General features: G+C 43.9%; 1 protein-coding gene across 2 annotated transcripts in view; it reads left to right on the plus strand.

Moving 5' to 3' along the window:
- The first annotated feature begins 1,720 nt into the window (after positions 1 to 1,720).
- The window catches only part of LOC128840592 (heparan sulfate glucosamine 3-O-sulfotransferase 1-like), a 120,051-nt gene continuing 107,687 nt past the window's right edge, over positions 1,721 to 14,084 (plus strand). Inside the window, exon 1 of one of the 2 annotated variants that reach the window (XM_054034789.1) lies at positions 1,721 to 2,204. The gene's annotated coding sequence lies outside the window, so the exon portion shown is untranslated. Of the gene's footprint in view, positions 2,205 to 2,768; positions 2,818 to 14,084 lie in introns of those variants that run through there. The other variant, XM_054034788.1, reaches the window with a different exon arrangement.

Raw genomic sequence — 14,084 nt, forward strand, 5'->3', positions numbered from 1 at the left:
ACTTCTCTGGAGTCTTTCAAAGGTTAGCACTGCATGAATACCAGATGCTGCAGATGTCAAGCCCTGAGGTTTAATACGATGAAGTTCCTGTGAGTTTTATGCAAATTTAAATCCATATTTATCTGAATAAGCTCACTTTATTATACTACTGTGAAGAAAATTTCTAAGGAAAGTAATAAAACCTTGGGCCAATGGTCCCAATAGTGTCAAAACACTTTAAACTTATTAAAAATTAAATATATATTCTACATAACATTTATATAAATGTTAACAATTAATTGATATAACAAAAGTCAAAAGGAAATGAATCAAAAAGAATGCAATGAATGAATCAAAAAGAATGTGTTGAAATCGACATATTCCCATGAAATATTTCAATTTTGATGAAACTGCATTTTTAGATGTGAAATTTCTCTCAAAAAAATTTCCCACCAACTCTTCCCTGAAGCCTAGGAATATGTGTAGAACACTACTGATAAGTCAGGGTTAGAACTGGTCAGAAAGTTACATGGAAAATTAAATTTATATGAAAAAGAGAACCTAAAATTTCAAACAAATTATTCACGTTTCATTAAATGTTAGGGAGCCAGGCTGGCAGTTTCTGAAGGCAGAAACAGAAGTAGTCATCCATTTGAATCACCTTGGTCAAACTGAATTAGGTTGTGACAACTAATAGAATAACTGTGTGTGCTTAAAATTTCATAACTGGCTTTTGCCTGAGTTATCACAGCATGTATGCAGTTATTGGAAGATTGGTGGTTAGAATTACAGCACTCCCAAACGTGAGGAAAATGGTAACATTTCAGAAAGGAAGAATTTGAAAATGTTTCTTCTGCAAAAATTAATATAAAACAAAGAACATGCAATTGTCCTCTGAAGGGACAAGTAATGAAGTATTACTGTGCCAAACTTGTAGACTAAATTCATTCAGTCAAGTATGAAACGGGCTGCTTTAAGCACAAACCACAATCCAAGCTCAACCGTGGAATTGCTAGTGCTTATTCCTTTGAATATAGCCAACACCTAAAAATCGACAACAAAAAAAGGAAAGAAAGAAAACATAAAACAACACTGCCCCATGTAAATTAAATTCCTCTAAGAGCAGTTTTCCCTTTTCCTCTTGTCTTTTGTTCTCTTTCCTCAGACTTTGCCCTCATTTGGCATGATGTGGGCTATATGCTCGTCAATTACCAATGTAACCCTATTGCTCCCCATCCACTTGGTGTAACCAAGGGGCAATTGGTCCTTAGGTTCTGATTCTGCAAATCCTGGGGAGAGCCCTGTTCCCACCTGGAGCCCCATTAATGTCGCTGCGGGATTCGGACCCTCGTTTTTAAACTTCTTGGGACAAGGGGCCTGTCTCTTTATTTGGCAGCAAGCAAGGCACCATGTGGGGCAAAGAACTAGCCAGGGGTGGTGCCATTGAAGTCAATGGGGGTTTGGTCCAACATCCCCAAACCTCACCATTCAAACGAGCAAGCTGCTGGAACCCGCTCAGCCGCCCGGCCCCTCTGCAGCGCCCTGCCCGCTGGAGTCCCTCTCCACGGGCGAGCCTGAACTTGCCCCGCGGACTAGCCCGGCTTTGCTGGAGCAGGGGTTTAGGTACAGCGCTGGATGCCCCGGCGCTACCGCCTCCCTGCCCGGGAGCTGAGCGCTACCCCCGCCCCCTCACTCCCAGCGCCTCGGCAGTCACGGCAGCCTGCTCCCCGAGAGCGGCGTGCGGGCGGGGCAGCGCCCGGAGCCCAGTCCGGCGGTGGCCCCGGAGCGGGAGCGGTACCTCCCAAGGCAGGGTAAGCAGGAGCCGGGCTCGCTCCGACAGCGGGTGTCTAGTCACCTACCCAGACTCCTCCCCTCTCTCGGAGCCAGGGCCGCGCTCCCCGCTGAGCGGCCCCCCTCCGCAATGTGCCCGGCCGGCCGAGGAGCCATGAGTCCCTCCAGCAACTCCGGAGTGACCGTGCGAGCCGCCTGCCCTCCCCTCGCGCCGCGTCTCCTGCTCTGGTCACCCGCGCTGATTAATTAATCATGATGGGGCTGCTGCTGTTCCTGCATTTATCTGGAGCGGACGGGGCCACCGGCTCCAGCCGCAGCACTGTGGGGTGAAGCGACTGCGCGCCTGCCCCCCGCTCCCTCCAGCATCTGCTCCAGCTCCCAGCCCGGCATACCCTGACGCCGAGGAAGCGTCGCTCTCTATGGCTCCGGAGGAGGTAATGAGAGTAAGGACTTGCCGTAGAAGCCAGGGACTGGCTTAATCCCTGGCTCCTGTTTCCAGCATCAGGCAGGAAACAGGGCTGGATTTGGGGGGCAGTTTATGGTTGTGCATGAGTAACTGCTGCTTTTATTGCTAGAGATCCCTTGGTAGCCCAGGAAGAGTAGTAAACAGACACGCAAGTAGCCTGATGTCCTTAATCCTTTCAATAGTTAAGAATCGGCTCTCCCTGCATAACTCTGCATCATTCATTCCTACTTTTACGGCTACTGATGCTGTCAAAAACATTGTGACTTAAACCTCCGGACTTCCAGGTCACTTGAAAATATATGAAATAATAAACACAGCTAGTACATTCATAGTTCCCTGGTTACACCATAGGAATGAACACTTGCTAATTAATTTACATACTAGGAAATTATTTCGTGGGGGGGTGGAACCACACCCCATTGCACCTGCTCCATAGAGATTTGTCATCTGAATCTAGAGAACAGCCATAAATCATGTAAAGTGGTTGCCTTAGATTATGCTTGTGAGATCTGTGGAATTATGAATCCAGGTGCTGAATTTAAATTTGCCACTAGGAAAAGACAGACACCATTTAAACTCAGGTTAGATCCAAAGTACCTCATTTCATTTAAAGCTAAGCTGCAGTTATTTATTGTAATTCTGAAGAGAGCACGCTTGTCTTGTTCTGATACAAATACAGGTAATCCTTGTAGAGTACATAATATTGGGTAAATTGTTAAACTGTGATATTTCACAGTCTCAAAAGTGGGTGACTAATATAAGGATTATGTTTTAGACTTAAATGCATCTTTTTATTTTGACACCTGTCAATGATAAAATGAGAATCATTGGGCTATGTTAAATTTCACTGTCAAAATTCTGGACAGTAGGCATGCAAAATCATGTTCTCCAATTTATATCATGGCTGAAAATTTGACTGGAAAAACTGCAGCTTCCAGTATAATGATTCACTTTCTCTTTTTAAAAAAGAAAATCTATGCCAAATGCCAAATGTATACAGACTGCCTTGATCCTCTGAATCACCCTTTTAAAATTGTAGTAAACTTCATTCTCTGTAGATTTTTGACTACTCCAAGTGAAACACTTTTAAATAGTTCTTGGTTTATGAGAATGAAATGAGATTAGCCAATATTTTGTTACTTTTTTTCCCCAAAAGCAATTGCATGTGACCGCTATTTATAGGAATCTCTTATCAGTATGGCTGATATTGGTTCACTAATTGGTGAATTTGATTATAGACTGGTATAGTTCTAGAAAATCGTTTGTTTCATGTTATAGTATCTTTAAGGTAAAAATTAATAGATTTTTTTGTTGTGACATCAGTTAAGCTTGCCTATATTTTATTAGTCATACTTGCAGATTTAAACAGATGGCTTGTGTCTGTACATATGCAAATAATATTTATGTTGGATTAATATTAGCAATCTATAATATTTGTAGTAAGTGTGATTCCTATATGTAAATCTTATGGCAGGAAACAGTGAAAGTTGCAAAAACTACAAAAGTTTTGTTCTTCCAATTGTGCAAAAATACTGATGTCCGTACTGAAAAGACAAATTGTTATGTTTTGCAAGTTTATTTGAGGCACAGTGACTGAAGAACATGCGGGGTGCTGTTGTTATAATAGAAGTGGTGTTGACCTTTCAAATAGAATCTGGTTTGACCTTTCATAACTTGCAGGTTTAATGAAGAGAGATTGTTGTCAATTAGTGTAAGTGAGGCTTCTATGAAGATATTTGATAAGCCCAGGTATGTCAAAAGTAACAAAAATAATCACAAGTGATCTTACTACTGGACACATGTACTCTTAAAAACAAAAATGGTTGCACTAACTGTCTCATCAAAATTCAGCACTACAACTAAAGCATGAAGGAGTCAAAAACAAACAACCAAGATGTATAAAAAGGACAAAATATAAGAAGAAAATATTGAGGAGGAAAATATATTTGTGAGTTGTGGTCTTTCTATCAATCCCAGTCACTCAAGGATTGACAGAGCACAGCAGATAGTTCATCAAATATACAGCTGTGGGGGGGAGGGGTTAAGTTTGTCAATAAGCCCATCAAAAAGTGGGGCATCAAGTATAGATGTGCGTGAAAAAAGGAAACTACAGGTCAAATCACTGTGAACAAGGGGGTCTTCTTTATTGGCGTCTTAGTTGGCTTGAATATCTTCAGTGGCAATTGGAAGGCAGTTGTTTTTCTTTAAAAGCATAGGGTTTGCCAAATATCATTCTGCTATAACTATCAATGGCATGCTCAGAACTGTCAGTAACATTGGAACATCCCGGGTGTTCAAAATATACACTGAGTGGTGAGCAACTCAGAGAATAACATTTTGGATATTTGGCTGGGGGGTGGGGGTGATGGGAATGGTGAGGTTAGCACCACAGTTAACTTTTTATTTTTGGATATATCAAAATGTCTTCCCTTATGTGTTGACTGTTTTAAAGAAAAAATATTTAACAATAATAATTTTTCACTGATCTAGAAGCTGATTGAATTTGGATTGCAAGTCCTGAACCTGTATAGATTGATAAGAGAAAGTAAAGTATTCTACGTGCTCTGTAGGAGTCTGGGGTGGCAGGGACATGATGTTCTATTGCTACTTTTAGTAGTCCTCTTGCTGTCACTCTGGCTGGTGTTCTGCCTGAATACGTTGCTGCACATGGTATGGAAGCTCTGGAAAAAAAAGATGATACCAGAACCACCACAGTTTGAGATTAGTATCCATATAAGGCTGAAGTATAATATATGTTTGGCCACTGAAGCCTGGATCATATTATGTTGGGAATCATTTGTTTCCATTTTAATCAGAATGGGAAGTCATTGGTCAGCCAGCAGCAAGGAAGGAATGTGCATGTACAGTCGTCATGCTTTATGTCTCAGACTATATTGACACCATTGGTTGATGCAATGAATCTAGGGCTCAGTGACTTGAGTAAGTGACAGTCCCATCTGGTTTTTCAACTGCTGCAACAGGTTGAGTGTTTTTTTCTTAAAAGTGTGGTGCTCCATGCCTCTTGGTGACACGTGGTTTAAAAGGAGCAGGGCAAAGCAGAGTTGGCTGACCGGAGCATTTACTCAGCGTGCTATAAATGACCTATAGTTCACTATTTGACAACTGGTCCATATCTGTGATAATGTGCCTTCCTTACTGTCTATAGCTTGTTTTTCCATCATATGGTATTGTCTGGAGATACCAGAGGGATATTACCTGGGCATCAGCTGCAGCCATACATTTTAAGAGTGGTTGCTATGAAATATTTAGATGGCAGCATAAGTCTATAGAGTGCAATGCTGACAGCATAGGCCTGTATGCATGAGCAATTCACTATCCAGTCGCTCTTCTTGTTTTATACATTGTCACTTTTCTTGAGCATGTCTCTTCAACTTGTGCTTCAAAAGGTGGTGGTGCTTTCAGGGTTCAAAACAAGCTGTTCACTTCAGCAAAACTGGAAGGAGTTCCATAGGCTTTGAGAGTGGACTCATAGGGGCGGTCAATTACAGGCTAGCAGTGGGTGGCAGTAATCTAGGGAAATAAAACCACACTGAGAATTGGAAGGCACACACAAAGACATAGGTAATTACAAACCTGGTAGCTGGTGAGTGGTGGAATGTTAATTTTCTTATGAGCCTGTACGCGAGGCAATACCATTCCAGGCCATCAGTCTGTTTGGTAAAATTCCCAGTCTCTGGTGGAATCTCTTGATTTGAAGAAAAGCGTAAGTCTTCTTCCATGCAAAGATAGCCTTGAAAATGTAAAAGGATATGAACCAATCGCTAGTCTCCTTCCTTGGAGGTTTTTAAGGCCCGGCTTGACAAAGCCCTGGCTGGGATGATTTAGTTGGGAATTGGTCCTGCTTTGAGCAGGGGGTTGGACTAGATGACCTCTCGAGGTCCCTTCCAACCCTGATATTCTATGATTCTATGATTCTAGTGGTTAAAGCGCGGAGCTGATTGTTTCCTAAGCATTGTGGGTTATTAACAGCCATCCCAGTTTAGGATTTGGTGTCCAGAAAAAAGCATAACTCCAGGTCTTTGGTGTATTTTTGTGGGTTGGTGTATTTTTGTGGGGGGAGGAGGGGTTAGAGTGGTGGTGAAGACTGCATACCGAGTTTGTGGTTGTAATCAGTGTCACGTAAACTATTGGTGAAGGCACTAGAACCACCGCAAGCTTCCTAATAGCTAGCTGCCTGGGCCTGTCTCAGTGCCTTTGCTGAGTACCCTGCATGACCTGTGACCACAAGGAAGGGCAACTCGGTAGTATGAGAGCCGATGTAGTCTAGTTGACTAATCAAAGGCCTGAGAGCAAGGGACTAATCCCAGCTCAGGCACTGACTCTATCTGTGGCCATTGTTAAGTCACGTAAGCCAGATATTTCAAACTTGTGTGCCTAAAGTTAGGCACCCAAAGATGGAGGTGGAATACCCTAGTTCACCCTTCTGTCTCCTTCTACACTGTTTTTCTATCACATTCACTAGTCATGCTAGAGCTGGCTGGGAAATACGTTTTGTTCCTATGAAAAAAAGATGAAAATTTTACTTTTACTTTAGAAGATTTTTCTTCAAAAGTTTTCAGGTTTTAATTAAGAACCCCGAATAGCTTGTTAATTTTTGAAAACAATAATAATTGAAAACAAATTTCCAGGTTGATGAAAAAGCCATTTTTAATTAAAAAAAAATATGGAATGAAAGATTTTGACCTGCTCTAATCAGTCCCTCTTATTCCCTTTGTTCTTTTGCCACCATCATACTACACTCTCTGTGCTCACCTTTGGCCCAGAGACTGTGAGGAGAAGCAGGAAGACCTGGCATTGGCCACTGTTGGAAGACAGGATAATGGGCTAGATGGACCTTTGGGCTGACCCAGTCTGGCTGTGCTTATGTTCTAACACCAGCCCACACTTTTTTCATCAGTGGCTGCCTGCATGTGTTAGTGCGGCTGCACTGCTCGTAGGCTCACCATTTGCAGTGTCCAGAGTCTTGCACTTTGCATGGATCTGACTTTGGCTTTGTCGACATTAGAAACTTTTACCAGTATAGCTGTGTTGGTTAAGGATATGTTTGTTTTTTACTGACATTGCTGTGACTGCAAAAGTCCTAGTATAATTGCAGTTTTACCAGTTTACGCCATTACAGCTTATGTCCATTCAGCTAGGTCTACACTTAAATGTTTTGCTGGCATGTTGGTTAAGAAAGTGGAAAAAAAAAAAAAAGTCCTACCTGACAGACCTATGCCAGCATAAGCCCTAGTATAGATGGAGTTGTACTGGCAAAGTCTGTTAGCTGGTGTAGCTTATTTCATTTGGGAACTGATATAAGCTATACCAGTGAAAGAACTTTTTGCCGGTATAAGCTATGTCTCCACTAGGAGGGTTTGCCAGTAGGGCTATTCCAGCAAACCCTGTCCAGTGCAGATACTGATACCAGCAAAGCCTTCCTCATGTAGACAGTACCTTTGTGTGGAAGAGGATTATCATGAAAAGGTTGCTTGTTGTGAGGCTTCCTGGGGACTTATGTCAGAGCTGGAGTGCTCCTTGAGGTGCATATGTACTGACCCATCCTGTTGTCTGTCTTACCAGCTCAGCTGGCCAGTGGCTATTCAGGTGACAATTCTCCGAGGGCTGACAAAAACCATGAGACAACATTCTGTTTGTTTGTTTTTAAACTGACAGGGACAGGCCCTGAAAATGAAGTAGTTGAGCTTCTAGCAAAAAACAGACAGTCTGTCATGAAAATCTGCTACTATACAGGATACTACATGGGGAGCTCTGGGAAATTACAGCCCAGTAAGCCTTACATTTGTACCTGGTAAATTGGCTGAAACAATAATTAAAAATAGAATGATACCTAGGATATCATGATATGATAGCAATTAACAAGCATGGCTTCTGCAAAAGAAAATTGTCCCTTAGCAATCTGTTAAAATTCCTTGAACAGATCAATAAAATAGTGGTTAAAAAAGAGCCAGTTGATATTTGTTTAGACTTTTTTAAAAGGCCTTTGACAAAGTCCCTCATGAGAAGCTACTAAAGAAATGAAGTAGTCGTGAGGCAGAGGTAAAATGCTATCATGGATCAGAAACTGGCAACAGACAGAAAACAAAGAATAGGAATAAAAAGTCAGTTTTCATCATGCTAAAGGTAAACGGTGGGGTGCTTACAAGATTCTGTACCAGGATTGGTCTTATCCCATATATTTATTAATGATTTGTGAAAGGTGGTAAGCAGTGAGATGGCAAAGTTTACAGACAACACAAAATTATTCTTATTATAAAAGAACAATGGAGGATTCAATGAAACTGAAAGGGCAAATTCAAAACTATAAAAGCAAATGCTTTTTCACACAATGCACAACCAGCTTATGAAATGTATTACCCAGGGACATCTTGTGGGATGTCTTCACTAATAAAAGACCCGTGGCTGGCCTGGGTCAGTTGACTTGGGCTTGCAGGGCTTGGGCTGCGGAGCTATAAAATTTCAGCATAGACGTTTGGGCTTGGATTGGAGCACAGGGCCTGAGACCCTCCCCTAAGGACATTCAGAGCATGGTGGTGCATCCCTGACCATGTTGGCTAATAGCCATTGATGGACCTATCCTCCATGAACTTATCTAGTTCTTTTTTGAACCCTGTTATAGTTTTGGCCTGTTTTGAAGGACAATGGTGGCTGGAAACAATCAATTCAGTTCACTAACCTACAGATAATACTTCCTTTGCTTAATCAATCAGTTAGATTTAAATGCAAAGCATGTTTTAATAAACCTTTTTTCTTATGTATCCAGCATATTTACAGTAGTTTTATTTAACTAATTTTTAAAAATGTTGGTTTTGTGCATTTTTAATTGAATTCAACTTTTCATCCCAAAAGAGCTTGACACAAATCACAAGTGAGAAATGCATCATTCACCATTTTCTAACTTAATAAAAATGTAAAAATTAAGAATCTGAATAAGTGTACTGACCACTATCAGAGACAGGATACTGGAGTAGAATGACCACTTGACTTATCTGGTATGGCAATACTAGTATTTGAAGTTCACATGATAAGCTTATTATTTGTAAAACCTGAAATTGTGGTGGTCATTTATATTAATGCAGAATGGTTGTGATCATCATGGACAGTCAGAGTTATTTTTGTTTGCTTTTGGTGGGGGACAGAACAGGAGTCAGTAATTTTGGCCAGAGGCGCCAACTTTTTAATGTGCCGCGGGGTGCTCGACCCCTGCTCTACCGCAGGTCCTGCCTCCACTCCATCCCTTCCCCCAAGGCCCCACCCTGGCCCTGCCTTATCCTGACCTGCCCCCACCCTGCCTGTTCCTGTCCCTGCTCCGACTCCTCACTCACTCCTCCCCCTCCTCCCCAGCGCCTCCTGCACGTTGTGGAACAGCTGATCGCGGCAGGCGCTGGGAAGGGAAGAGGAGGCACTGATATATGGGTGCTGGGGAAGGGGGAGGAGCTGATCGAGGGGCTGCTGAGCACCCACTGTTTGTTTTTCCCCATGGGTGCTCCAGCCCCAGAGTACGCACAGCATCAGTGCCTATGATTTTAGTGGCTCCAGAATGGCATTAGTGTTGGATGTCATCTTTTGTATCAAACTTTAGCCAGTAGATGTTGGATAAATTAGTAGCCCAGGCACCTGTCCACTGGAATGAAAAAGGAGCTTTCTTTCTCCCACTCCCCTGTCAGAGTATCCTGACTGTTAAGGGGAAAAGAGGAAAGATTTCTCCTACTCTCCCTTCCCCAGGACCTTGGTTGCTGCTAGAGTAAAACTGGTCTCTCTGACACACACACAGAAGCAGCCCTAGCTGTTTTGTTGGCCAGGATGGAAAACATTTTAGGCATCCACATGCATGAGTTGCTGAGCAAAAAAAATATCCACACAATTGAGGAGAGGGGGCCGGCCAATCAACTGATCAAAACCAGCTGCCCTCCTCTCCCCAAAAAGCCAAGCAGCACAGTGGTCCAGCACTCCCCGTAAGGGCGCGCCCAAGGTGACGAACTTGGTTGCCCACCCTTAGGTCCTGCATGCACACACACTCAGTTGCTGTTTTGTTGGTCTTCCTCACCTGTGTGAGAAACTCCAGTGCTGCTTGCAGCTTTCCCTAGCAAAGTGAAATTGACATAAATGTTGTCCATTTCACTGCTGCCCAAGAAGTTCTGAATGAAAGTCTGCTGTTACTTTCAATGTAAAGGAGCTGCATGAACAGTAAGGAACTGTTAGTCTGTGGGCTCAAGAAAATCCTGTCCCTTCAGTGCACATTTAGAAGGTTACCTCTACAACCAAGAACTTAAATTCTTTTAAAATAAAGGGCTAACTTCTGTACAAAATAGAAGGATTTAGGCCCCATTGGCTACTCATCTACTCTCAGGCTACGTCTTCACTGGGGGGGGATCGATTTAAGATACGCAAATTTAGCTACGCGAATAGCCTAGCTGAATTTGACGTATTCGAGCCGACTTACCCCGCTGTGAGGACGGCAGCAAATCGACCACCGAGGCTCTCCCATCGATGGCGCTTACTCCTACCTGCGCTGGTGGAGTAGAAGCGTCGATTTGGGGATCGACTGTCGCGTCCCGATGAGACGTGATAATTCGATCCCCGAGAGATCGATTTCTACCCGCCGATTGAGACGGGTAGTGAAGACGTAGCCTCAGTGGTGAAGTTTTTTTCCCTAAGCCCAGACAACAAACATATGTACTCCGTATTTATGAAATATATATGTTCAAGTGGTAAACAAAAGAGTTGGGAACACTAATAGAAAACCATAAGTGCTATAAAGGCTTGGATAAATGGATCTCAAATAAAAATGTCCATGTATTTAACATATTTTTTTCAAATGTAGTAGTTTTAATGTACTTTTGAGTTTGGTTAGTACATTGACTAGTGATATTAGTGTATTGACCTTATTTTAGTTCATGTTGACATTATAATTAGGTTTGTAAAGACTTGTCCTGGTATTGATTTGTTTCATCTTGACATTGTAACATGATCTCCGTGGAATTGCACTCTTACAATTTTGCTAGTGGCTTAAAATTAGAATGTAAACATCAAGAGAACAATACAAAAACCCTGTGTGAATGACACATTGAAAAGTCAGGACAAGATGTACAGATTCTTATCCTAAGTAGCACTAATTTACTCTTACACCAGGGGTGGGCAAACTATGTCCCGGGAGCAGCATCCGGCCCTTCAGATGTTTTAATCCGGCCCTTGAGCTCCTGCTGGGAAGCGGGTTCTGGGGCTTGATCCTCTCCACGCGTACCATGGCTCCGCACGGCTCCTGGAAGCAGCGGCATGTCCCCCCTCTGGCTCCTACGCGTATCAGCAGCCAGGGGTTTCCACACGCTGCCCCCCGCCCCAAGTGCCACCCCAACAGCTCCCAGTGACTAGGAACCGTGGCCAATGGGAGCTGCAGGGGCGGCGCTTGCGGACTGAGCAGTGCACAGAGGCACCTGGCCGTGCCTCCACGTAGGAGCTGGAGAAGAGATATGCCTCTGCTTCTGGGAGCTGCTTGAGGTAAGCACCACCCAGAGCCTGCATCCCGACCCCCTCCCGAGCCCCAACCCCCTGCCCAGCCCTCATCCCCCTCCGTCCCAGCCCAGAACACCCTCCTGCATCCCCAACCCTTTATCCCCAGCCCCACCCCGAGCTTGCACCCCCAGCCTGAGCCCTCCCGCCCGCACCCCAACCCTCTTCCCCAGCCCGGAGCTTTCTCACGCCCTGAACTCCCCATTTCTGGCCCCACCCCAGAGCCCGCACCCCCAGCCGGAGCCCTCACCCCCTCTCGCACACCAACCCCAAATTTCATGAACATTCATAGCCTGCCATACGATTTCCATACCCAGATGTGGCTTTTAAGCCAAAAAGTTTGCCCACCCTGTCTTACATACACATTTACCTTGTTTAGATGCTTATACTGTTTGCTCAACACACTTCCCTGCGGGGAGCTGTCCTGCCCTTGGGAAAAAAACTTCTCCCTCCTTGTACAGGCAACACAATAGTGGGGTGGGGGGAGGCAGAGGCAGGAGTGCCTGAACACACATGGCCACATCATGTTCCTGAGTATAATCTGATCCCAGTCTGGCCCATACAGTACGTGTGTGACGTGGGAAAGTTAATGTTACTTGTGTGAAATAATATGTATGATCTAAACACTACATCTGTATTGTTTGTATGCATGTAATTTCCATTTCCCCCTTTAAAGTGGGGGAGAAACCCTATCCAGGCTTAAAGTTTAGAGTGGAGGGTTTGAAGTGGATAGCTCTTTAAAGTGAATGGATTGTGGGAAGGGAGGAGCCTAATGAGTCAGATCTTGGGGCGTAGATGAACTGCACAATGCATAGGTCAGGGTGTGTGGGTGCAAAGATGACAAAGCTCACATTAGCACTCCTCGATACAGTTGTATATAGATACCTATCTTTTTTACCATGTTAGAACAGCCTAAAGGCTCTTGTCATTTACTTAGGCTCCAAATGTTCACAAGAGACTGAAAATGCCAATGACTGCTGTGACGCGCACACCCCTATTCTTTTGGCCATGCCCCTTTTATCTGCTATGCCAGTAGCAGAGAACGGGAATGGCATCTGAGTACCTACATTGGCACTGCACCGTGGGAGGATGGCCTGTATGCTGCATTGATACTCCATGCACTAGGTAACCTTGTTTAAGGGCCAGATTGCTATGTGCCAGGAAATCTGTTTCGATATCTTGACTATTGCTTGGTTGGAGATAGATGTCTTCAAGGTTGGGTTATTACGCCAGCGGTGCATCTGTTTCCAAATGGACAGCTGTACCTTCACAATGGAGGGGGTTGGGGACTTATCGCTAAAATGATAACATTTAACATTTTACAGAATCTTGCAAAATGCAGAGAAATCATAAATTGATGGGATCCACAATTTTCTCACATTCAAGATTTTTTTTTCTTGCCCCTGATGTGAAGACATGGGTTTCTGGAGGTCTGAAGATATATGTACTTGAGGTTTATAATTTGGTATAGTATTTCTCAAAGTCTGTGTAATCTCCGTATGACTATATTGTAATGCTGCCTAAGGCCCATCAACTCACAATTCACATCCTTTAGGGTGCCCACACATGAAGTGCCTTCTAGAAAAAAATAAAGGGTTTTCTCTGTATGGCAGTCAGGCCCTCTCTAGAAGGCAGAGACACACAGAATTTTGGGAGAATGACTGAGAGCTTGTCAGCTGCAAGAAACAGCCATGAGCTGAAACACTGTGAATCATATAACAATACAATTTCCAGTCTTTGGCCTTTTTCTTGATTTCTCCCCCTCCCCCCCGACCCCCAAACCTGGATGCATCTTCTTATAGTCTGAATTTAACACTGGTAAGAGTAAATGACTTTGGTTTTTAATCTGTTTCTCTTCTTGCTTTCTTAAACGAACATCTTGTTTAAAGGTAGTTATAATTGGGATCTGATTGTTAGCCTCTGTTCCCAGGGACACACAGGTCCTTTGCTCTTGGGGACTGAGTAGGATGGACCACAAAGGTGGCATATGTAAGCGGAGGAATGGTCCTGCTATTGTGGGGAACTTTCCTAGCTTCTGCACTACCCCGGTGAAGTGGGCTAGTGAAAGGATCTGAGTCCTCGCTCCCACTTCCTTTACCCAGAGGCCTCCCTGCCCTCGAGGACTCCCCTTCCACTCTCCTGTCTGGCAGAGTCCTCCTAACCCCGACAAGGCTGGGCCCAGGATTCCTGGGGGGCTCAACCCCCGACCCTGCTGTGGTCACCTGGAACAGGGGTTAGGGTGTCCCCACTCCGGGGTACTCTCTCTGCACTGGGCACCTCCCTGACCCACTGATCATTTCATACAATTTAAAGCAAA

The sequence above is a fragment of the Malaclemys terrapin genome, chromosome 7 (assembly GCF_027887155.1).
Source record: "Malaclemys terrapin pileata isolate rMalTer1 chromosome 7, rMalTer1.hap1, whole genome shotgun sequence".
In the NCBI taxonomy this organism is placed as follows: Eukaryota; Metazoa; Chordata; order Testudines; family Emydidae; genus Malaclemys; species Malaclemys terrapin.